The 24,957-nt window shown below is 41.6% G+C and overlaps 1 protein-coding gene across 33 annotated transcripts in view; it reads right to left on the bottom strand.

Moving 5' to 3' along the window:
* The window catches only part of NFASC (neurofascin), a 180,339-nt gene extending 160,010 nt beyond the window's left edge, over nucleotides 1-20,329 (bottom strand). For 25 of the 33 annotated variants that reach the window (XR_014549136.1, XR_014549137.1, XM_083618109.1 and 22 more), the window contains exon 1: nucleotides 143-312. The gene's annotated coding sequence lies outside the window, so the exon portion shown is untranslated. Of the gene's footprint in view, nucleotides 1-142; nucleotides 313-8,488; nucleotides 8,556-19,566 lie in introns of those variants that run through there. The other 8 variants (XM_083618120.1, XM_083618148.1, XM_083618128.1 and 5 more) reach the window with 2 other exon arrangements.
* Between the last annotated feature and the right edge of the window lie 4,628 nt (nucleotides 20,330-24,957).

Genomic DNA, 24,957 nt, shown 5'->3' with positions numbered 1-24,957 from the left:
AGAACATCTGAACAGTCCAAAGGTCTTAGGACAATAAGTTGCTTGTCTATAGGTAGTTTCACAGCTCTAATGCCAAACCAAGGATTTTTCAAACTTGAGGATGGTGGAGTTAGAGAAGACAGAGCCATAATGTGCCTCTTACCTTATCAAAACGGGTTGCTCACGTGTTGGGTGACCAGAAGAACTGGCAGGAAGCCACAGAGCCCATCTTCCATGGCTTCTGACCCAATTCCAGTCAGCAGAGCTCAGAAGGCACTTGGGGAATGTTACTGTTTGATAGTTTGTGGCCAATAACTTGGTGATCTCAGCCTAGTGATGGTCAACATCACTACATCATAAAATGTGTTGTCACAATTGATGCTGTGGTTAGTGCTCTCAGAGGCCCAGAATTCAGAAAGATTCCAGTTAAACTATCATTTGCCCAAAGGGGAAAAGTCACCTTTAGTTATGGAAATAGCCTAGGCTTCCCATGTCATGTTTACTTAATAGAGCTGGTGGAGGTGGGGTGGGGTCATTGCTAAGAAGGCAAGGTGGTTTAAATCTCATCTAAGTTGTGCACTCATTTGATAGAACAGTGGCTTGCTTAAGTCTACTACATTCTTCTCCTCTCTGCAGTACTAATCTACCTTACAGGATTGTTGTTATGAATAATGTAAGGTAAAGGATTCCTGGATGGTTAAGTCCTGTCAAAGGCAACTATGGGGTGCAGAGCTCATCTCGCTTCAGGCTGAGGGAGCTGGCATTTGTGCACAGACAGCTTTCTGGGTCATGTGGCCAGCATGACTAAACCACTTCTGGTGCAATGGGACACCGTGATGGAAGCCAGAGCACATGGAAACAGTGTTTACTTTCCTGTCGAAGCGGTACCTATTTACTTGTACTGGCATGCTTTCCAACTGCTAGGTTGGCAGAAGCTGGGACAGAGCAATGGGACCTCACTCTATTGCGCGGATTCAAACTGCCAACCTTCTAATCAGCAAGCCCAAGAGACTCAGTGGTTTAGACCACAACGCCACTCACATTCCTACACGGATAATGTACATACCGTATTTTTTGCACCATAACACTCACTTTTTTTCCTCCTAGAAAGTAAGGGGAAATGTCTGTGCGTGTTATGGAGGGAATGCCTACGGGTGGAGGGGGGGATCTGCTGCAGTTGTGAGCAGAGGATCCATGGTTCCCCTTCCTTCCCTCCTCTGTGGCTCACTTTGAAACAGCAAAGCGGGAGAAGAGCCGCTGAGTGGGGAGGAGAGAGGGACAGAGAGCCTGCTTCTTTAAAGGAGCAAAGCGGGAGAGGAGAGGAGCCGCTTACACTAGTGTAAGCGGCTCCTGTCCGGTTGGTTCCTTTAAAGCAAGCAGGCTTTCTGTCCCTCTCTCCTCCCCACTCAGCTCGCTACATAGCAGCAAAGTTTTTCAGCTCGCTAAGCCGGGGATGAGCAGGGAGGAGGGAGAAAAGCAGAGCCTGCTTGCTTCTCCCCTTATACCCCTCTTCTTCATTATTAGCAGCATCCTTCTCCACACACCCCACACATGCTTCTTCTCCCCTTAAACCCCTCTTCTGCATTATTAGCAGCATCCTTCTCTACCCACCCCAGGCGTGTTCCTTCTCCCCTTAAACCCCTCTCCTGCATTATTAGCAGCATCCTTCTCCACACACCCCACGCGTGCTCCTTGTCCCTTGAGTGCTTTTCCTTCCCTCCCCACTTAAAAGGTGGTTACATAGCACGGATCCACACAGATCCTCAGGATTTTTGCACTGGGTCACCCCAAATTCACCATCAGATCACATAGCATGTCCATGGCTACATCTTGCACCAAAAAAATCACGCACCCACTGTTGCCTGGGGCCGCAGTGGTGCAAAAACTTGGTTACAAAGCATGGATCCACATGGATCCTCAGGATGTTTGCATTGGGCTACTCCAAACTCACTGTCAGATCACATGTCTGTGGCCACAGCATGAACAACAAAATCATACATCCACTGTTTCGTTTAGAATATTCTTTTTCTTGTTTTCCTCCTCTAAAAACTACGTGCGTGTTATGGTCGGGTGCGTGTTATAGAGCGAAAAATACGGTACATTGAACTATCTAACCTTTTTATCACATGCTATTACCATTGTGTGTGTGTTTAGTTATATATGTGAGAATATATGAAGAAAGACCAAACAGACTTTTGCTGAAGGTTAATTGCTGTAATTGCTGAGGGTTAATTGCCAAAGAAGGCAGGAGAGAGATAAAAGACTTAAGGATTAGAGTTGCAATGCCTCTGAATACCAGTTACTTGAGAATATGAGTGGGTAGTGGGCCTTTGTGCTCATGTCATGCATATGGACTTTTCATGTACATCTGGCTGGCAACTGTAAGAACAGAGTTCTGGGCTAGATAAACTTCTGTTCTGATCCAACAGGACTATTCTTCTGTTCTTACATAGTATAGAGAAGTTTTAAATGTTTGATGTTTTACTGTGTTTGATGTTTTAATTCACTGGAACCCGCCCAGAGTGGCTGGAGCAACCCAGTCAGATGGGTGGCATATAAATTATTATTATTATGACCTTAATTTCAAGATATGTTAGCCTATCCATGCTATTTATTGAGTCTTGTCTGGGAAAAAGGCAGGGTATAATATAAATATAAAATATAATAATTTATCCAACCCATATTAACCACAGTACCTGAGGAGCTTGGTATGTCTTTCCTCAACTGAGGCACAGAAAGACTGTGTAATTTGCTGTGGGAATTTATCAAGTAGGGTATTTAGCTGAGCCAGCAAAGCCCTAGGCCTTAAAATGTCTGACTCACCTTTCTCAATGAACAAGATGGACTGGATTGTTCCACTGCAGTGAGACAGGATACTTATGCTAATTTTCAAACATCCTCAATGGGGTGAAAAATGAAAGGGATCAGGAAAAAGGTAGTTTGTCTGAAAGACAAAGCATTATAGAACCTCAAGACTAGTCACCACTTATTAAGTAGTGAACATTATCTTCCATGGCATACTCCTAGATTTAACAAAAAGAAAATGGAAAAGATTATTACTTTCCTTCACTACCCCATCCTAGACCTCTGAGTGCAACCTAAATTTAAAGCAACACTCAAGAAAGTTACATTCTCATAGGGCACAACAATGCTAAGTTATTTGTGACCATGTTTTAAGTGGGGTGATGCAAAATATTTTCAGATGTGGAGCACAATAAGCATTTGGTCTGTCAAAGAAAGAGTTTGCAATTTACTCTATTATGTAACCCACTGTACTTCCTCTAAGAACACTGAATTCTTTACATTTGAGGTGAAATCAAATGGCAAACATCCTTTCAAACTACCAAAACGATTACACAATGCTTCAACATCCTCAAGAAAAACACAATTGCTATTTAAGTCCATGCAGCTAGCTACATTAAGGCTCAGCTACCAAATGTGATCTGACAGGGTGATATTTGCAATGCAATTAACTGCCTTCAAGAATACCATGCACCTTATTGTTAATTATATGTTTGTGAAATACTACAGTCTTACTTAAAGACTATCTTTCACTTTGGCTTTGTTGGCTGGTTCCTTCAGCAAGTCGCTGTTCTGAGCATCACCGCTCATCACAATAGCTTTGAAATTCAGAAGAAATTCACTTTATGCTTCACGGCTTTGCAGTAACAACAAAATTTTACTTCTATAATATATGTAATCCAATTGGGCAAAGAAAACAAGAATTTTAATATAATAATAATAATAATAATAATAATAATAATAATAAATTGTCTAGTAGCACCTTATAGACCAACTAAATTTGTTCTGGTATAAGTGTGCATGTGGACGAAAGCATACACCAGAACAAACCTAGTTGGACTATAAGGTGCTAGTGGACAATTTTTTATTTTATTTATTTTTATTTTGACTGCGTCAGGCCAACACAGCTACCTACCTGAATCAAGGATTTTAAGAGACCAGAACAGACTAGTCAATATATCATTTCCACCCTGTTGGGGGAAAAATTCACCTATACATCTTTGCTTCAAGCCTAGAAGTCTGCTAGAAGGAGGAGAGAGAAATTAGGCAAACTGCCTTCCCATAAACAAGTTAAGAGAGCCCAAAACATTCAGAGTCAGGTATTGTACTATTTATGTAGTGCCATGCACATAAATTACAATACGTCCTGGAACATTTTTCCCCCCTATAACATCTATAATACACAATACATGTTTTGTTCTTTAATAGGCCTCCTGAAATATTGCCTCTGGTGTTTTGGTTTTTTTTAGAGCAAACATAAGGAGATAAGAAACAAGGTTGTTCTCAAAGCAGAAGGGTGATTCATACCTTTGTGAAAAGTGAATGAATGGCCCTGCTTGACAATTCCAGGAAGAAAAGCTAAAGCGCCATCCAGGACTAGCAGTGCTGAAATCTTTGTAACAGCACTTCATAAAGGACTGTAGTAGCAGAACAACCGTGGGGCATGCTCCTGCTATGTACTTAACCAGAGCCATTTATATGAGAGAACTTCAGGGACTTCACAGGCACAATCATAGGTAGACAGGAAGCTGCCTTATACCAGATCAGATTATTTGCTTGGCTAGCTGTTGCACTGGCAACTGTTCTCCAAGGTCTCAGGTAGAGGTCTTTGCCAATACCAGCTACCTAAGAGTTTCTGAGATCTCCAGCCCAGAAAGTATGTGCTCTACCACTGAGTTATGACCCTTCCCCCATGGGTGCCTATTACAAAGGCCCATTTCTCTGCCTGCTATAGACATCTGCGTGTATGTCACAAGAACTTGAGTACAAAAGCCAATGAGCTCACAACAAGCACACTTGTTACTGGGCCTGTTGCAAATCTGAAAGCAAGACAAATTAAGCAATGGCATGAGAGTACAGTTCAGCATACAGACTGATCTTTATCATAGCAGAGCCATGCTGCACCACTGAGAACATTAGCAGCTCTCATGACTTTTCACAAAGAGAGTAGTGTAATTACAACATTAGGTGCTGGTGGTACCATATATAACAGAGAGGTACAGCCTGACTAAGCGCCAGTCATCTCTGTTACTATCAGTAGAATGAAGTCAACACTATTAACGCACTACATTAATGTCAGCTACACAATAAAACCTAATAGAGCACACTGCCAGCTTATGCAGGTTGTACCTACAGATTTTTAAAAGCTAAGCTAGCATCAACACCAATGTTTATTCAAAAGTGGGCCTATGTTCTAGCTATGCAAATATGTGAAAGGTAGAAGGGGTGCCTAATGGATTTACGCTGCTGCCTGTGCTCCGAAGGACAGGTTACTTAGAATTATTTTAATTACACTTGAATGACACAGGCTCTTGGAAATGAAACTAGAAAGAAGCACTCTCAAAGGATTCAGCACCCTGGACAGTTAATAAGACTAGTGTTGCCCTTTCCCAAGAGCCCTAATATTTCAAGGTAAAAAGGTGGCTTTAGATAATAGGCATTTCTCACTTGGCAAGGCTATTTTCCACATCAGCATAGGGATCTCCCACTCCACTCAAATGCAGAAAGGGTCACACATCTGCGTCATCATACTTCTGCACAACAAAGCCAGTCGGAGGGGGAATGTTTATTTATTGCTTGCACTGCAAAATTGTCTTAACCCTCTTCATAAAAATCTAGGAGGATTTAAGTGTATAACTGCAAGATTCTTGAAAGCAGTACCATCTGAATGTTACTGTTATGTTTTCAAAAGACATTTCCCTTTGGAGAAAGCTCGGGAAAGATGTTTTCCCCTGGAAAGCTTTGAAACATCAATTCACTATATACATTGAGAATCATGTTAAATCCCTTAACATCCAAAGCTTATCTTCTCTTCATTATGGCTCTTGTCCAAATGAAATCCAAAGCATCCTTTCTGTGTCAAGTCATGGGGTCTTTTCATTCAGAACAGCAAGCAGAGGATCAGCTTTCTCTAAAACCAAAACCAGCATATTTGTGTTCTGAATATGCAGCAACTACATTGCCTTTGGTAGCACTTGGCTATGTATCAATTCTCTATGCATACATTGCTGCCCAGAGTGTTCTGAAAGATGGGTGGGATATAAAATGATGAAATACATAAGATTGCCTGCAGGCTACATTTGAGCTCTATTCAAATCGCAACATGATACTGAAGGTGTCACAGACACAGGAATTGGCCTAGTTGAACCAACACTTGATTAGAGAGAAGTAATACAATGAATATTAAGTGGTATGATTCTACAACTCAGACTAGCTGTCTACATAAATATAATCAAGATGGTAGTATTTGACTAATGGGGTGGGGGTGGGGGGGATAGGGAAGAATCCTCCAGGTGCAAAAAGCTGTGCTTATTGAGTCCAATGTATTCTGATTACAGTACATTCTTCAAGGGCGCTCTTAAGCAAAACCAGCTTGAGTCTGTGGTCCCCAACTCTATTGCAAATGACTGGAAAAAATTGAGCTCAACGCATTTATTTATTCACTTCTCCATTAGTTGGTACCTTTGCATTTTTTTTTTTATTTGATGCAACACCAAGGATGCAATACCAAGCAAGCAAATGTCTGCATTTGTCTATATTCATAGGACCCTCTCCCCACATATAAACCTCCTAGTTTAAGATCTGCTTTGAGGCTTGCAGAAGATTACATGGGTGGTGACTGGACATGTGACTGGAATTGTATGGAGCACCTCCGCAGGCAAATCAATGAAGCACCAACATTCTTAAAGGAAGAGTTTCCATCTTTCAAAAAATTTCCTAAGATTTTAAAGGGTGATGTGTGGTTTTGTTGCTTTTATCTTGTTGATCATATAGGAGGTTTTTAAACTGCTCTGTTGACTCCGATACCTGCTGCTGCTTTGGCTCTGTTGATTTCATTTGTTTTATTATTTGGGTGGCTTCTATTGTAGGCAGCTCTGAATATTTTTAACAGAGAAAAGTGACACATTAATAATTCTGAATTAAATGAATTGGGATATATGGGGTGTTAGGAGAGGGGTAGTACCTCTGGTGGGGGACATGTAGTGCTCCTTCTGGGGTAGTTTGTCCACCTTTGGTCCCCACCCTGCACTCAGCAATCACCTAGAAGTGATTGCGACAGCAGCCACACCACAGAACCAACTTCAACTGGCTGGCTAAACCAGGTGAGGATAGCTGATGGGTCTCAAATCATCCATGAGTTAAGGACCTCCCCTGCATATGAAGACAGGCTCTGGCAGATTGAGCAGACGAGACCAACAATCAAGAAGGCAGTTTCTGCATGTTCAGTAGAGAGGACAGATAGGGCTTGTCAACCTGGGAAGGTATCCCATCCATACGAAGGAAAACACTGACCCTAAATCTCCACTGCCTTGCAGAATATCTTTGGGAGAAGAAAACGCCAAGGAGTAAACTCTACACAAACTGGGAGTTGAGTCCCTAAGACAGCTGGATGGTGCCTTGTATGCCTCCTTCCAGCAACTCCTGCAGCCAAGCTGGCACTAATCGTATTGCTCTGCTTTCCTTTGGACCAAATCAGTGAAGCTGAGAAGGCAGGGTCTTATCATCTAAGCACCCCAGGATCCCCATACACACAGCCCTGGGCTTGCGCCCCAGGGGAGGTCACTTCAATGCCACTAATGCAGTGATTTAACTTCACCTCCAGAAGTGCACTCCACTGTCTCTCGAGACAGATGCCAACAACAGATGCATTTCGATATACCCAATGGACTTCCCTGAATTCCCTCTGTTACAATTATAGAAATAAGGTGGGTCCTAAAATATAGAACTTAAGTGTCGAAAGTCAGGGCAAAAAGGTGTAACACAGATCTGTATGCATAGGAGAGCTGCAGTCTGGTACTTTATAATGTGTCGTGTTTATAAATGGTGTTTTGGAGACTTCTGGCATGTTGGGTGCATCTGTTACCTAGATTAAAGCATTTGACAAGCAGCACATGCTTCTGAATGCATTAGTGCACACTTCAGCTGGCTTTAACTTCATACAGCGGTACCTCGGGTTAAGTACTTAATTCATTCCGGAGGTCTGTACTTAACCTGAAACTGTTCTTAACCTGAAGCACCACTTTAGCTAATGGGGCCTCCTGCCGTCGCCGTGCCGCCGAAGCACAATTTCTGTTCTCATCCTGAAGCAAAGTTCTTAACTTGAAGCACTATTTCTGGGTTAGCGGAGTCTGCAACCTGAAGTGTATGTAACCTGAAGCGTATGTAACCTAAGGTACCACTGTATAATGTATAATTGTGTTTCCTTAAGCAACACTGGGAACTGTAGTTTTATAGAGGCACTGATAATTCTGTTGGAGAGTCCTCCTAGATTTCAAGAGTAGGTTGGGGTCGCTATTACAACTGCATTTGCAGTTGCACCCTAGGTACACCAAGCATGTTTATAGTATAGTTTACTGAATGTTAAAATGAATTATACATGGGATAGATTGGGGGTGGAAATCTTTCACTGAATTAGCATGGGATATGCTTGCAGTTCAGGAAGGCACTGAAATAGCTTTAAAACATACAAGCAAACTGAGGCCCTTACCTTAAATGCCGGTACAGGGCATTCAAAGCACAGCAGATGCAGATTGACAGTAAGTCAGAGAAAATGCCTGCAGAAGTTGAGATAAAGGAGAAGGAGGATAGAGAAGTATCAACCCTTCAGTCTTGAATATATAGTTGGTAGCTGCTTCACATGGACCATTTCTTACTACACATGTGAAAATGAATGTGGGAAGAGGAAGCAAAAACCCTGGTATCTATTTTGACAGGTATGCACACATGTAGAGCTGATGGCAAAAGACATACAGTCCCCTGCCATCATTCCCCTACCTCCCCATTCCACTTGCTGTTTAATTACACACCTACCTCACAAAGCTTACTCAGAGAGTAAGCATACCAGAATTACTGTGCATTTTCCTGCTTCCTGTTCCTCCCTTGCCTCCTGAGATCTTTCAATAAGCTGTTTCAGAAGGGAATTAAAAAACACAACATCTTGTACAGCACTTAATAAAATTCAATGTGCTTAATAAACTCATATTAAAAGGTAATAAAGGAATAACTGCCCCGCAGTGTGATATCCTAGGAGCTTGTTGCAATCCCTACATCTGTTCTCCAATCTCACTCATTCCACACCTGCAAGCAACAAGAAAACCTTTTGCTTGAGTTAGTCACTTTCCAACATTTACAGGATTTCAGGAAGCAATTGGGTTAGTATACATGCAGCCACTGAATAGTGAGGCCACTGCGGTTCAGGAAGAGGTTGATTTCTGAGGCTTCTATGCTTTTAGCCTTTTCATTTCAGCCTTTAGCCTAAACAAGAGGAGGCAGAGAACTCAAAACATGATAGTCTAGTTACGCTTTCTTGTAAAATTGATGCCAATATTAAAGTCAAACTATTTTGCATTATAAACACTGCTTGATGTATATGCTTCCATCACACACATTTCTTAAAGTTTAAATATTTCATTTAGACAGAAATGTTCCTTCACTTACTTGGGAGAGAGCCTTTTAATAAATATGGGGAACTACACAGAGCCTCGTGAGCTTCTGATTACTCCACATCTCTGGGATTCAGTTTTTGAGATTAAAATCATACACCCAAGACTATAGTCCCAAAATTCAGTTGTGAATTCCAGGACCAAAGCTGCTTCTCATGAATCACCTTTAAAAATATTCACCTGAATCATTCATCCCATGGTATTCCTATTCATAAGGCTTTTAATCTCCTGCTTATTATCTTCTTAACTATGCACAGTAATCCCTATAAGAGGTCTGATACTGTAAAAGCCTCATTTTTATTTAACCCATTCCTTCATAACATTTGATTCCTTCAATCTCAATAAAAGTATTCAATTAGCATAGCAATGACAGCAAATGACACCACTCTGAAAGTGTTTCCAGGAGGACTCATACAACCATCCCAAATGATTGAGAGAAAGAACTGGAAACGGGTAAAAGGATGCAATTAAATATTTATAGTTTTACAGTTAAGTTCTATATGATTATTGTTAAATAAAAAAATTAATTGACAGTTACACACGAGTTACTAGGGAAATGAGCAAACCTATAGCCCTTGATGGTTCGCTTTAAATACTATTACTAATCACACTATTTCCAACATGATAAATAAAGGAACTAATGAGCTTTGATAAGATACTGTCTCACTGACTGCTTTCATATTGCAGTGCTTTTATGTTCTTGTTTTAATTTGTTTTATTGCAATTGGAACTTTTTGGAAGCTGCTCCGGAGACGTGTTGAAGGGTTAGGGGTGGGGAAGGAATGGTCTACCTGTGGGTTATGACAGGCTGTTTTAGTGGGAATTAACATGGGGGGGGTGGCAGATCTTAATAAAATACAATACCCAAGGAAATTTAGGGAACAGGAAAGGCTGTGTACACACTATACCTTTAAAACACATTCTGTTGCTCAAAGAATTCTGGGCACTGTAGTTTACCCCTCACAGGGTTACAATTCCCAGCAACCCTTACAGTGCCCAGAATTCTTCAAGCAAAATGTGTTTTGAATGTGCTTTAAACAGTGTGCAAACGGCCTAAGCATCCATGCCCAAAGGACAAGACAAAGATAAGACCTGCTGGTTTTTTGTTTTCATTCCGATAAACAGATTGTTTTGATGAAGCCTGTAATCCTAAAAACACATACCTGAGAGTACATCCCTTTGTATTCAGTGGGGCTTGCTTCCAAGCAGACACACACAGGCTTGCACTGTAATTCTGGCAGCAAGAATTAGGCCAACTAGGTGCTTTTTTGATATGGCACTGGCACCGTAGAACTTTGTTTATGTATTAGGGGGCCTCCCCTTTGCACAGAAGCAGAACAAATCAAGATTAGCCCAGCTTAAAAGAAAACCCCAACTAAGTGCAAAACAAAAGATAACAGGTGGATATGACAGACAGACAGGCGGAGCAGGAGACAATGCCCATCAGAAAACTAGGCAATGATCTCAGCACTGCAGCTGCCTAACTGCTGTCAAGTGAACAGATCCGCTGTAGGGGACCTGTTAAGCAAGGATGGATGTGAAACTCTCTAATTAAAGCCCAGACCATGCAATTTGATCTGCCCAGTTATCCTGTTTGTGAATATGCAAACGTAGAAATACACACACTCCACATACAAACCACAGTAGTTGCAGCAGGTATTGTGAACAAGAGAATGGATTAGTCGTTAAAATCACAGAACGGTAGGAGCCCCCCTGCGACTAAATTAAAAAAAATTAAAATATAATCAGTTCTGACTCTTTAAAAGAAGTCTTAAGGAGCCAGGGTCTAAAAACCACAGAATTCAGTGAAACAAATTAGGTTTGCACCTTGGTGAACAGATATTAAAACACACATTAGCTTCTGCAGAGAGAGCATGAGCTGCTCACCAGGCAAAGGACACAGCTGAGTCAGTGAAAATGAGAATGTGTGGCACAGAGAATGAGCCAGTTCATCAAGTCAGTTGCATGATGCCAGCCTGCAGCGATGAAATATAGCACAGAATATCCAGGCAGCACCTCTGTGAGTATATCAAATTGCTGCTATCATGTTTTTAAAGATCCATGAAGGGGCAAACGTTGAATATTAGTTTAGAGATAGCTGCCTGACAGGGTAATGGGGCTTTTAGTCTCCTTCTACACATTCTAGCAGGGCTTTAATTACTGCATAGCAGATAGAAATACTGACAGATGCAGCTTTCCTACATCTCAATCTTAGGAAAGTCTACACACTCTAAATTTCTGACTACCGAGACTTCCGGGTTAGCGCGAACGGCTAATGGCGGATTCCCTCCGAGCTCCGGAGGGAATCGGCTCTACAGGAGTTGGGTCTTGCCGCTGCGGCGACGCAGGGACCCTCAGAAATCACAGGCGCTGAAGCCTGTGAACCTGGTGACTCGGCGGGCACCATTTGCGCCCCCCCGACCTGCGAAGGAGCCTTTTTAAAGGCTTCAGAACGGGGGACGGGGTGAGCGGCGCGGTGCTGAGAGTCGACTGCTCCTCCTGTGGAGTGAAGCCGCGTGCCATGGTCGGAGAGCGCTGACTTCTTCTTGTGAACAATTGGACTCTAAAAGTAACAACCTGTGAGTAGTACGGAAATTGGACTTGTTAAGGAAATTTTCTTTTGAATTTGGCACGATTGGGGAAGGCGCAAATAGGAAGTCCGCCTCCCCGTCTTGTAAAAAATTTAAAGCAAGGACTAGTTAAGGTCGAGAGAATTTCTTTTTCTTGATTGGATAAAAGATATTAATTTCACGATTTGGCAACACAAGTATAAGTAATTTTACTGGAGGATAAGAGCTAATTTTGAGAGTTGAAGTGCCACCCCCCCCCCGGACCCGGGAGTGATTCACGAGAGAGCCTGTTGAGGAGATATAGAAGAGTTTGACAGCTGTCAAAATTAGCTGTCAAAAAGGAAAAAGAGAACTTTGTTTCTGCTGTCTCTGCTGGATATATTTGTTGCAATTTGGTTATATTTTGTTGAAAATAAGTAAGAACTGATACAAATTAACTTGACTTTTGGATTTTAACTGGAAAGAATATTAAGTTACCAAAATCCCTCTAGAGGGGGATTTGGGACACTACAAGAATGGCTGCAGGAGGGAAAATTCAGGCTGGGCTGGACAGAGTTTTTGTTCTCTTGGGAAAGTTACAAGGCCAAATTGATGTTTTGGCTACAAATGTAACAACTCTGAACTTAACAGTAAATAACACTACGGAATTTGATAAGGATTTGACTCAGGAAGCCCATGCAGCTGGACAAAAAAGGAACTGAGAGAGAATTAAGAGCCTCGGACGTGAGATCTCCAGGCTGATAGTAGATTAAGACTGATGGACATTTGCTGGGGATCGAAACCGGGAAAGGGGGTGGTGGGGTCTGGGAATCCAAAGGGTGTACAATTATAATCTGTTTTATTTTTTGTTTGGTTATTAATATGAAAATTGGGAAATGTGTGGAAGGGAATTTGGGTCGACTTTAGAAAAAGGTTTGAGCATTGAGGTACAAATATTGATGTCTATAAGTTAAAATTGGTTTTTCTAAAATGAATTAAATATAAAAAGGTTAAAAATTGGGGATAGGAACTTGTTGAACCAACAATTTGAATTGGAATACAAGAAGGGGAGGTGTGGGGAAGTCAGGGAAATATGGTACGGAAAATATGGAATTTTAAATCTTATGTGTTTTTATTTTTTTTATTTTTTATTTTTTGATTTTTTTGTATTAAATGTGGAAAATTTTAATAAATATTTCATTTAAAAAAAAAATTCTGACTACCATATTTAACAGCAGAAGAGCATTACTACAAAAGAGGTGGCCTTCCTGGTAGGAATGGTGGCATCTGGAACTTTTCTAGACCTACCTCAAGTTTCTTCTGTAGAGATAAGTGGAAAAGTGATGTAACACACACAGTCACAGACCCTCCAAGTGTCCCTATTTTCCAAGAATGTCCCTGATTTAGAGAAGCCTTCCTGGTTTCTGATTTGATCCTGAAATGTCCCACTTTTCCTTAGGATGTCCCTATTTTCATTGGAGAAATGTTGTGGGGTATAGAGTTATCCGATTCCCAAGCCATCTGAAGGCAATCCTGTACAGGGAAGCTTTTTTAAAATGTTTAATGATTTATTATGTTTTTATATATGTTGAAAGCTGCCCTGAGTGGCTGGGTCAACCCAGTAAGATGTGTGGGGTATAAATGGTAAAATAATCAATATGGACTACTTAATTGGAGAAATGTTGGAGGTTATGCAGTCAGTGTAGCCACTGATATAAGTAAAAAAAAGTGATCCTTTTTCCTTATGGGGTATCCAATAGCCCATATAGAGTCCTTTTGTAGGTTCTCTATCAGTAGGAGAAAATAATAGAGACCAACCAGAGAATACTGAGAAGCAAAGCAGCTAGTAAGCCTGTTCTTTATTGACTGTTGCAACAGGGTGCTCCCCCACATGCAGGAGAGAGGAGAAAGACCTCAATCAATGGCGCACAAGGCCTTATATATCCATTTTGCAATTCACTGCCCTGGAGCTCAAGACCACCCCTCCATACATCATACATACATCACAGAAAAGGCGGTCTACAACAGAAATTTGAATGTTGTTGTTTTTCCTGTCTGCCAGGTTATATGATAATGCCTTATCTAAGTGCCTTTTCTGGTAGTCTGGCCATTCCTTTGAGATGGTAATTAATTAATTCCTGAGACAATGGGAAGGTTTTTTTCATTTCCTCCCTCCTTGCAGAGAAACATTTGGTCAGTTTGGGAGTTAAAATGGTTTCAGGACTGCCCTCCTGTGCTGCCTCAGACATGTGGTCCATATATCTATGTACGTGTTTGCTTGGTACATCCATGAACATTTATTATACATCTAAGACCTTAAAATTCTTATAACACCATTCAGCTGGGGGGTGTCAGAAAGTTGCTTCCTCACACTCCACACACTTGCTTCCTATAGAGCAGGGACGTCCAACTCCCAAAAGACTGTGATCTACTCACAGAATAAAAAACTGGCAGTGATCTACCCCTTTTGGGGGGTTCAGGTCAAAGTTGTTGAGCTTTTTTAGGTAAGAAAGTCGCGTTTTTGAGACGAAAATGTCAAAATTGAGTAAAGGGAAAGGGGAAAAGTCGCTCACCAAAAGTTCGCTAACAAAACAATCTACCTAACAGCAAAAACTCCATCTTCCGTTCCAACGTTTATGCGAAAAAGAAGGATGGGGCGAGCAGGCGGGGTCAGATGCTCTTATGCCACCGCAAAGGAAAAGGAGACCGCGATCAACCAGAACCTTCCGGGGATCGGTCATTCGATTCTGATTGACCTGTTGGACATCCCTGCTATAGAGGAACTTACACATTTAACTCATACATTATAGACAAGTTTTCCATACACAGATTGAAGAAAGCAGAATCACATAATGATTCTTCCAGATAATAAACCCTGGCTTGTTTCAATAAACTACTTATTTCAATAAACTGCTGTTAAGATCAACCACAGTTTAGAATTTGGATGACTGAAAAAGGAAACGAAAGTTTTCGATCTCTTCCTCATGCCCATGTTGGAGGATGGGATGGGAGGGTGAGTAGCCACGCAGACCCAAAGCTCATGGAGATCACAATGAACAGTATGCAGTTACATCCATAACAGGCCTCAAGCTGGTAAGCTGAAGCTCTTACTACACATGTCTACTAGTCCATTTGAGGTGATGCAGGGGACGAGATATGGTAATTCACATGCACACTGCTCTATAAATTCAGTGGTCGTTTAGGTTCAGATTATAATAATAATTGTGATCAGAACTGATCTCCTGTATTGTTAAAAGGGAAAAGAGAAGGGCAAAAGTTCAGACATCCAAGCAACCCCTCTCTCAGGCAGTCCCTGTAGCAAATCCTCTTACATTAATACCAATTAAATAGTTTACCTAAATGGAAGTAGAGTGAGAACAATGAGGTGGTATACATTTGAGGACTGTAGGGACACCTCTGTTTATGTGTGGAGCAACTTGCTTCATAAGAACATAGGGTGATCTTATACCAGGTCTGCCTGTTGGTCCAGCTGACCTAACAATGTCTCCTCTGACCAGCATCAGCTCTCCAGGGTTTCTGATGTCCTATCTCTTGCTTTCTGATCCTTTCTAACTTGAGATGCCAAGAATTATGACCTAGGACCTTCTGCACACAAAGCATGTTCTCTATCATTGAGCTGTGGCTTCTCTCTTCATATTGTCCTGCAGAGTTTGAAGATACTTTCAAACAGAATGGGTCTTTCTGTTCAGCACAAACACAAACATGCAGAAGAAAGTGTCCATGGGGAGGCTATCTTGGAGTCAAGCAGCTCCAACTGGGATCCCCGGCCATGCTCAAAATGCAAGAATAATATATCCCTACTTTACATTTAAAGGCTGTGAGACATTCTGAAACAACAGAATATGCAATCTGAAGCAGCTACCAAAATGCACTGTGTTTTCTCCCTAAAGTCACCCTATATAATTTTCAGGCACGCTCAACAACCTGAATTTCTGCTTAGCCAAATGTTCTTGTTCCCCAGGCCATGTGTATTTTAAAAAGAAAGAAAAAGAGGCTGTCTTGTACTGTTCTATAATGGAGCACTATATACTGCAATTACTTTAGATAAATATAGGACGACAGAGTCCCACATTCTAGAATCTAGAGCATGAAAAAGCCTTAAGATAAATAAAATGGATTTCCTGCCATAGTGCCCCTGCTATCACATTCTATCAGTCCCAGGGAACACCAAACACAACAGGCAAATCAGGCTTCTTAAACTTTAGGAGGTGCTCTGCCTCCGTTGATTATTAGAGTCAGAAGCCATTTCTTTCTATTGCCAGTACATGCTTTCTTTAGTGCACTTCATTTTCATGGGAACATGAAGAGACGGCAGTTGGTATTTATTTATTTAGAAACAATTAGCTATGGTAAGTTTGATTAGCACCAAGACATTTTGAGGAATCAGAGCAATCATGCTGGCAATCAATTTAGCTGTCTGCTTAATGGATAGGTATTTTAGGGTAACATGGTTAAGAAAAAAAATAAAGAGAAGCGCCGGCTTCTCAATCAAGAGATTTTTATTTTGTCTTCTTGCCAGGAGCACATAGGAAACAGAATCCTTGCTGGTTTTGCCCTAAAAGAGCCAAAAGGTATCCAAAGAAGTGCATCATCTTGATATAGTTCTCCTCCCAAGAAAGAGAGAGAAAAATCATGTCAGCCTAAAGCAAAAGGCACAGTCTATCAAAAGTTAAGCAGAAAGTTAGCCCTTGCATACTTCAGTTACAGGCTTGTCCTCATCACAATCTTTAAGATCAACTGTCAGGGCCTTTTTTTTACTATTACCCACGTTTCAAGTTCAAATAACAAGGTGTTTGAAAAAGATTCTTGGAGACTGCTGAATAACTGCAATAGTCACATAAAGGTCCAAGTCTGAGCTGGAAGGATTACCTCCAAGATGAAGAATAAGTCCTTTAGTGTGGTGTATTTACTGCAAGAATAATGGATCAGGCTGCTAGCAGCATATTGCAGGTGTAAGTTGTAGGCATAGGCAAGTCTGCAAAACATCTGGAAGATGCACTCTCATACAGCCAAAATGGAGCAGGCAAATCTCCCGAAGTCCATGAGACTACTCGCGAGTAAATTCGCACGGTTGAATGATACACACACACACACACACACACACACACACACACACATATACACAGTATATATTTATAGGAATATAACACATTCCAAAAGGAAAAAAAAATATGCTACACAGGCTAGACAGGTTTCATCACCAATGGTCTTATTTTCACAGACATCATGTTTGCCACTGCAAACATCCTTTTAAAATGTGAGCACAACCTCTTAGCTAATTCTACCCACGTGAAGACTTAGGATGATTGCAAGATATTGTTCTTTCATATGGGTTCTGTCTAGGTCCCCAAATCCAATTTCTGTAAGGAGGTAGAGACCCAGGAAAAAAATAGTCAGTGTGTTGGTCTAAACATACATTCATCCTGGATCTTCATATGCATAAAGTTGGCCAAAAGGTTGGGGAGTTATTGATGTACTATTTTCAGAGTCTCACCCTAAAAAGAGTAGATTTAGTTTCTAGGTAACAAATATTTTAATTGAACGTGCCATTTCATACTTGGGGCTATAAACACTGAAATAAATGCATTTCAGTGGGAGAGTTAAACATGTGTTTAACTGTCTCCCATAAAAAATCAATGGGGACTTTAAAATGTTCGATGTTAACACATAGCTGTAATGAATAGCAGCACTGGGTATTGATCAGTGTTCAGTAAGACACAATAAGCACCTATCCCTAAAACCTAAAATGTGACTGAATCAGTGGGGAAGACCCTTTCATATTTAAAAGTAAAAAATACATAAATATCAAAATATCTCTCAACTACTGGCAGTATTTTCCAAGCATACATTTCAGCTAATATTGTAAACACACTTTCTGTGTCATAAACGTTATTAAGACATTGAGAGGAGCAGCTAAATCAAAAGAAGAACAATCTAAAGTCACACTTAGATGAAGTTAAGAGCTGCCTATTGGGGTCCAAAGGACTCCCACACCATGCCAGTACTGGTTAAAGTGAAAGAAGATGCTGAAGGCTGATAATTCAGCAACTAGATCTTGCACTTCCTGAAGACGATAATGGGACTGAAGAGCCTAACATGCTGGGAGAAGAAAAAGTACAAATGATTCAGCACTTTCACCTCCTTGATCAATACCAACTAGGCTGACTCGAATTGCCTATGCAAAGCTCACTTCTTTTAAAATATGTCCACAACTCTGATCCTAACATCTCATGATGAACATGGCTTTTAATATACAGCATATATTTGCCTCACCCCACCCCAGAAAATATTGTTGTAGCTGCCACACCAGAACAAATCCCTGTATTCTAGCATCCTATTCCTATCAGAAATGAGTACCAGATGCTCCAGAAATATGTTCTGCCCTCCCATTTTTAAAGCCAACTGACAGGCAAAGGGACAGGTTTCCATAAATTCCCAGGGGCCCCTTTAGGTCCGGAATTATGGGGCTTGAGGTTCTTGCTTGTTTTCCAACTGTGCAGGCAAGATCTCTCAAGCAACCAACACATAAACACGTCACTGCTATCTGTACCACACCTGAGCCTGTAGATACATAGGCAAAATTGAAAAGAAAGAAATTGCATCAAACACTGGCCTTGATGCTTCTGAGTAGGTAGGAAAGGGGGGGGTGCTAGTTCAGAGTTCTAGACTGAGCATCTATAAGCTGTCATGTATCCAACACATTTTAGTCAGTTCTCCTTTTTTGTAGCTTTAAATCAAAGTGAACCGAAAGACCCGAGACAGAACAAAAAGAGGAAGAATGGCCATTCAATGTATCTGCAGCTTTGTCCTGAAAGGGAGACATCTGCATCTGTATTCCAAGGGTCTTCCTACCTGGAAAAGTCACAGCATCAGGGCCTACTGAGCATCAGACAACAATTCTTCATATATGACAGGAAGCTGAATTACACAGAGCTTCCTCACATCTGAGGGTTTGGGAATGTCTCTCCCCAGCCTCCTTGCCAGCAAAAAATAAATAAATCAGCCAGAAATGTCAAACATCTCCCCCACCCAATAGAAAGCAGGCCAAATTTCAAGAGGCTGGGTCACATCATTCTCTCCTTTACCCGCAGTAGCAGGATACTGGAGCTTGTAGCTGCCTCAAGAGTATACCCCCCCCACCTCCAAAGCAACTCCAGATGCCCTGCTGAGGGGCAGGGGGGCTCATGAGGAGCAGAAACTGCTTGGCAAAGTGCACAGCCAATGCATGACAGGCAAGACACTGGTCTGCAGTGAGACCAGCAGCGGAGGCCAAGAAGAGCCTTTGGGGTCTGCAGTGGGGCGAGGTGTGTGTTGGGAGGGGGGGGATGAGCTGGTGGAGCCAGGACAGGAGATCAGGACGTTTGGTAGGGCAAAGGTGGAAGCTGCATCCCTTTCCTGGCTCTCTCCCTGCTTGCTTAGCTGCTGCATGACCGGAGCCGCCACCTCCGGATGCCCTAAGCCGGGGATGCGAAAGATGCCTCCATCGATCTCCCCGCCTGGGGCCGCAGCTGCCCGATGCAGCCACCTCCGTGGAGAAAGCGCGGCCGCCTTACCTGGCCAGCCGCCGCCGCTGCCGCCGCCCGGGCTGAGTCCCCTGCCTGTTTCCCTGCCGGCAAGGCCAGGCTCACAGCTGCCTCATCGCCGCCCAGATACTCTTCGCTGCTGCTCCGCACCCGCCGCCGGGCTACAAGACCTCTCCGCCGGTGCCCCCGCCGCCGCCGCCTCCTCCCCGCACAGCTCCCATCCTTCTGCAGCGCCTTCTCGCTCAGACTCCCGCATTAGGGCAGAGACCATCGGGCGCGCGGCCGGGGGACCACGTGCGCGCCCCCGGGAGGAGCGGTGGCGGGAGTGCGCGCCAGGGCCCAGGAGCGCGCCTCCTCCTCGTTGTCTGCCGCCGCCGCCGCTGCTTCCACCTCCTGCAAACAGTCAAAGCAGGCAGGCGACGCGCCACGCGGAGATTCCCCTTACTGGTCCCTCGCTCTCTTTCTTTCTTTCTTTCTTCCTCCTCCAGCAATTAAAGGAGTGGCGTGTCGGTCGATAACAGGCGCGAGGCAGGGAGGAGGCGGGTGCTAATTAAGAGGGAGGACGTGATGGATTACCCGACTGAGGAGGCAAGGGGAGAAAGTGAGAGAAGTCATTAGCCAGGGGTCTTGAGTGGGGACGATGGGTTAATAGAGGAATAGGGAAGGAGGAATGATCAAAAGCAAATGGCACCAGGTAAAGCCTCTAATACTAAATAATGTCGCCTCTTAGTTGCAGCAGGGGAAGCCAACCAACAGCCTTGGGACACCTGAAAGACATTTTTATTCTAGCATATGCTTTCCTGGACTGAGCCACTCAGCTGATGCCATAATGAGATGCATTAGTCTTTGAGGTACCCCAGATTCTGTTTTGTAATAAAGAAGGAGTACCTAATGTAAAGCAGGGGAGAATTACACGTGGGACTGGCACAAAAAGCAAGTATTTTCCAAAGGTGAGGTTATGTTACTTGGATGCCACAAAGGCAACGAAGAGTTTTGTGGCAGCTTAAATTTATTATAGTGTAATTTTTCATGGACGGAAAGAGAGCTTGTCGGGTAGCGTGTTGCATGGGTGGGACAATGGTTGAATTCACTTTCCACCATCATTGTCTAATAATGCACATACACTTGTGACATTACAAGTACCTCTAAGCCTCTTTTGCACTATTCGAAGGGTTGTTGATGCAGGATAGAAAGTGGACATTAATAGCTGCTTTTAAGAGAATGGACGCTCCAGCTCATAGAAGCTTTACCATCGAATAACAGATGTGGAAAGTGGTGGGAAAGGGCAGGAGGAACCAACAATGTGAACATCATTTATTGTATAGAAAGGGTGGAGGACCTTTTCAATATGTGGTGGACATGTAAAAAGGTAAATGAATATTGGGAAATTCTTTAGAATGAGTTGAAAAAAATGTTTAAAATTACCTTCCCCAAAAGACCAGAGTCCTTTTTATTGGGAATAACCCAGACAGAAATTCCTAGGGGTCAGAAAAGCTTGTTTATATATGCAACAACAGCGGCCTGTGTTTCGTTAGCCCAAAAATGGAAAATGAGTGAGAGACAAAGAGGATTGGCAACTTAAGATGTTAGAATATGCAGAACTTGCAGGTTTAACACAGAACAAGAGAGCCAGAAGGACATATATTTAAAGAAGAGTGGAAAACATTGAATATATGGAAAATAATTGGACACAACTTGAAAACGCTGGCAGCATTAAGATAAATTCAACAGTGTAATTAATGTTTGAATGGTGTAAAAATGGAAAACTGACTTGAATGGTTATAGTAAAATATGCAGGAATGATATATAATGATATATAATATGCAGGAATGATATATAAAATGAACCATGGAAAGAGAAGGGAAGTCATTGGATATCAATCAGTTTGTAAAATGTTTCTTTTTAATTGAATTTTTTTTGAAAATTAATTTAAAAGTTATACATGTAAAACAATGTGAACATCACTTATGAATAAATTGGGATTGCTTGCTGCTCCATATTTCAAGCTGCAGCTCCACAAAATGGGATCTTCCCACTTTTCCTCCATGTGTTTGTATAGAATTGGTACATTTCATTGATCATTTTGACTTGCAATCCAAACTGGCAGAGCAATCCAAGCCCTCCATTGTGTTGGGTTGAGTGGGTATGGATTGAGCTGAGGTGTCCCTCTGCCCAGTTTTATGGGTCTCCATCACCCTCCCTCTGCAGAGTAACACCAGCACCACTCTGCTGGCATAGACCTCCCACTTCTACCTGCCAAGCAGATGGGTGGAAATGGTGGTGGTTAGTCCCCTGCTGGCAGTAGCCAGCAGAAAGGCTCTAGGCTGGTACAGTAATCTGCCTGGAAAAAAATGTGCAGTCTGTGACCCGAAATACTGCCACACTAATCACTCCTGGAAACAGGCTGTCCCTGGAATTATAGTAGTTTAAATAGAGATGAGTCAAACTTGCCCAGAAATGCCGCTGGAGAGACATCAAAAGGCTACCATGTGGGGAATTAGGTCTCGTGATAAAGAATGACCTGCGGACCATCCGTTAAGTGTCCAAGAAGTTGTGAGGCAAAAGTATTTTTTTAAGTAGTACTCACGTTATATGTGATGCTAACACACCCTCTTTCAGGAACACAGAAGGAGTAGGTCTGGAGGTGCCACAAACAATAGTCCATCTGTAGCTGTGACATCTGAATAACTTATGGAACATGCTGGTCATGATTTGGCTGTGTTGCTAGCGTGTTACTGTAATCAAATGAGAAAAATGGCAGAATAAAATGCAGATTTTTGAAATGTGGAAGAATGTAAAACCAATTTAAGAAAGCTTTCGGATTGAGCATTGTGGATACTAAGGAATAGAAATGCTCTTGGATGTGAGGTATTTTTTAAACACTTCCAGTGTTCTGAGTGTGATGGTGTATTATTTAAAGAATATGAGTAGGTGGGGTAAATCCCAACTAAGGTACCAGGAAAAGGAGGATAAACCTTGCTACTGCTTGATGGTTTTCCTGCTTTGTGATGTTTATGATGAATTATTTTGACAATGTAATGTTCTCTTTAATGTACCATTATTTCATTTTAATATGAATGCATCACTGCCCTGGGAACTTCCAGTGTAATGTTGATCACAGTAGTTCTAAATAAATAAATGAAAGTTATAAATAAACATCTTAAAAAGGCTTTGTAAGAGTTCAATATTGCAGAATGTTTGAAACCAGTTCTTATGATGATCTGGTCTAAAAGTATCACCAAAGGTACTTTTTCTGTGCACAAAAACATGCCCTCGTATGGTGAAATCTGAGACTCTGCATGTCCTCAATTATTATCCAAAAGGCATTCAAACACAGCTCCTGTTATATGGGAATATATTCAAGAGAATATTCACCATGCAGAAATTTTAGGAAAAACAATGAATTTGTCACATCAAATTAAGTACCAAATTGAGTGAGATTCAGTTAAGGAAATTATTCAATTAATGAAAGGAAAAGTTGACTTTTAAAAGAAAATTCAAAAAGGAGTCAGAGATGGAAAAGGTGGTTAATAAACCCATTTGTATTCCAATAGCTCCTAGCCTCCTACATAAAACAGCATACATACTTACGACTCAGAATTACAGATCAGGCTATAATCTAATCAAGTAAAAGAAGATGGATTTAGTTCCATTGATCTCAGTGGGACTAAATCATCTTAAATTCAAGTACTTCACTTTATCTTAGATGAAGTTTGCATAGTTTGCCAGAAAATATTTTGAAAATTACATATAGGAGCCTCAGGGAGCAATTCTGAGCAATTTTGCATTCAGTGAATCTCTGGCTCACCTGGCTGGTTATCAGCTCAGCTGAGCTATACCACCATAACTACCCCATCCCAGCTCAGCTGGTGTACACACATGCTGAGTGTGTGCGTAGCAACTTCCTGTGCTTAGGATTTTTGTCAATCACCAGCTGCATGGTCTCAGATAAATTTATCTGTAAGCAAGTTCCACTGTGTTCAATGGACTTTACTATCTAGTAAAGCATTAGGGACTGTAGTCTCAATAGTCTAATGTTTTGGATTCATTCAAGCTAAGGATGTGTTTAGTTACCTTCCCAAATATTTATTGTTTACAGCTACACAGCACCAGTCTGCAAAGCAGACTAAGGGCTTGGTTTTATCAAACCCTCACAAATATTAACAAGCCTACAACCCATTGTTATTCCTTGCTATATATCAAATAATGTTCATAAATATTGGATATGATTCTCAGGTTGGCTTGGAAAGTTTGAGTCAACTAACATAATAATTTACATGGTTTTCTTCATGACTGCCCAAGTGTATTGGACTTCATAAATCCTGTTTGTGAGCAGATTTTAGTAGAGAACCAAATTATTTGAAGACTTCAACTGCTTGTACTATATTTGACAAGGCAAGTACAGTGTGATTATTTTTGTGTCCCTTTCAACTATGTCCCATCTGTGACCTTTCATTTACAACGAAAGCCAAAACTCAACTGAAAGAAAGGCACACTTAAGCTTTCTAATTTCATTGGTCTTAAGTCCATCATTGGATTGTGGCCAAGGTGCTTGGGCCAAGATTTTTGTTACAGCAGAAATTCAACAACCGTCAAATGAATTCTACAGCTGCAGTGATTGCTGGGAAATAAGAAGCAAAGAAATCAACTGAACTACTTAACAAACATTCCATTTCATATATCTTATATCTTCAAATATCTTATCAACTTCACAGAGATGGACCCCTAGAATAATGCTAAAATTATACAAATAACTCCCCCCCCCGCCCCGGATACTTGACTGGTGAGTGCTGCAAAAACAATAAGGGCCAACATGATATTCTCTAGATGTTGTTCAACCACAAGTCCAATCAGCCCCAACCATCATGGCCAAAGGCCAGGGATGAGGGGAACTGTGGTCCAACCATGTGGCTTACCCTGATGTAATTGATCACTTTGGACCAGTGCTAATAACATTTTGTATCCAATGAGAATGGCTTCTGGGATTATTCACGTAGTTTCATCTGGTTAAATCCATAGAAAAGTTTTTGTCAATACAGATCTTCAATGTAACAGTCAAAAGACTGACTCTTGACAAGCCAAAGATCCACTTCTAAAACATAAGACAAGCCCGCTGGATCATCTAGTCAAGCATCCTGTTTTTACAGCAGCAGCCTATGGGAAGCCTGTAAACTGGACATGAGAGCAACAGCAAAAGATGATGTTCAAATGAACATCTCCAGGGATATTTTGAACTATTTTGACAAAAATGTTAGAACTTGTAATCTCACAAATATATGATAATGAATCCCACGAATTAAAATGTTACAACTAGATGTATATTAGGCGCAGAAGAGGACACTTTCACCAGATAAGGTTTTTATAATGCTCTTGTGGGGAACAAATTAGTCTTCTTTTGGTGGAATTTGCTCACCTGGCTTC

Source organism: Podarcis filfolensis (genome assembly GCF_964270895.1).
Source record: "Podarcis filfolensis genome assembly, chromosome: 6".
Taxonomy (NCBI): Eukaryota; Metazoa; Chordata; class Lepidosauria; order Squamata; family Lacertidae; genus Podarcis; species Podarcis filfolensis.
This window is presented reverse-complemented; position numbering and strand designations above follow the sequence as displayed.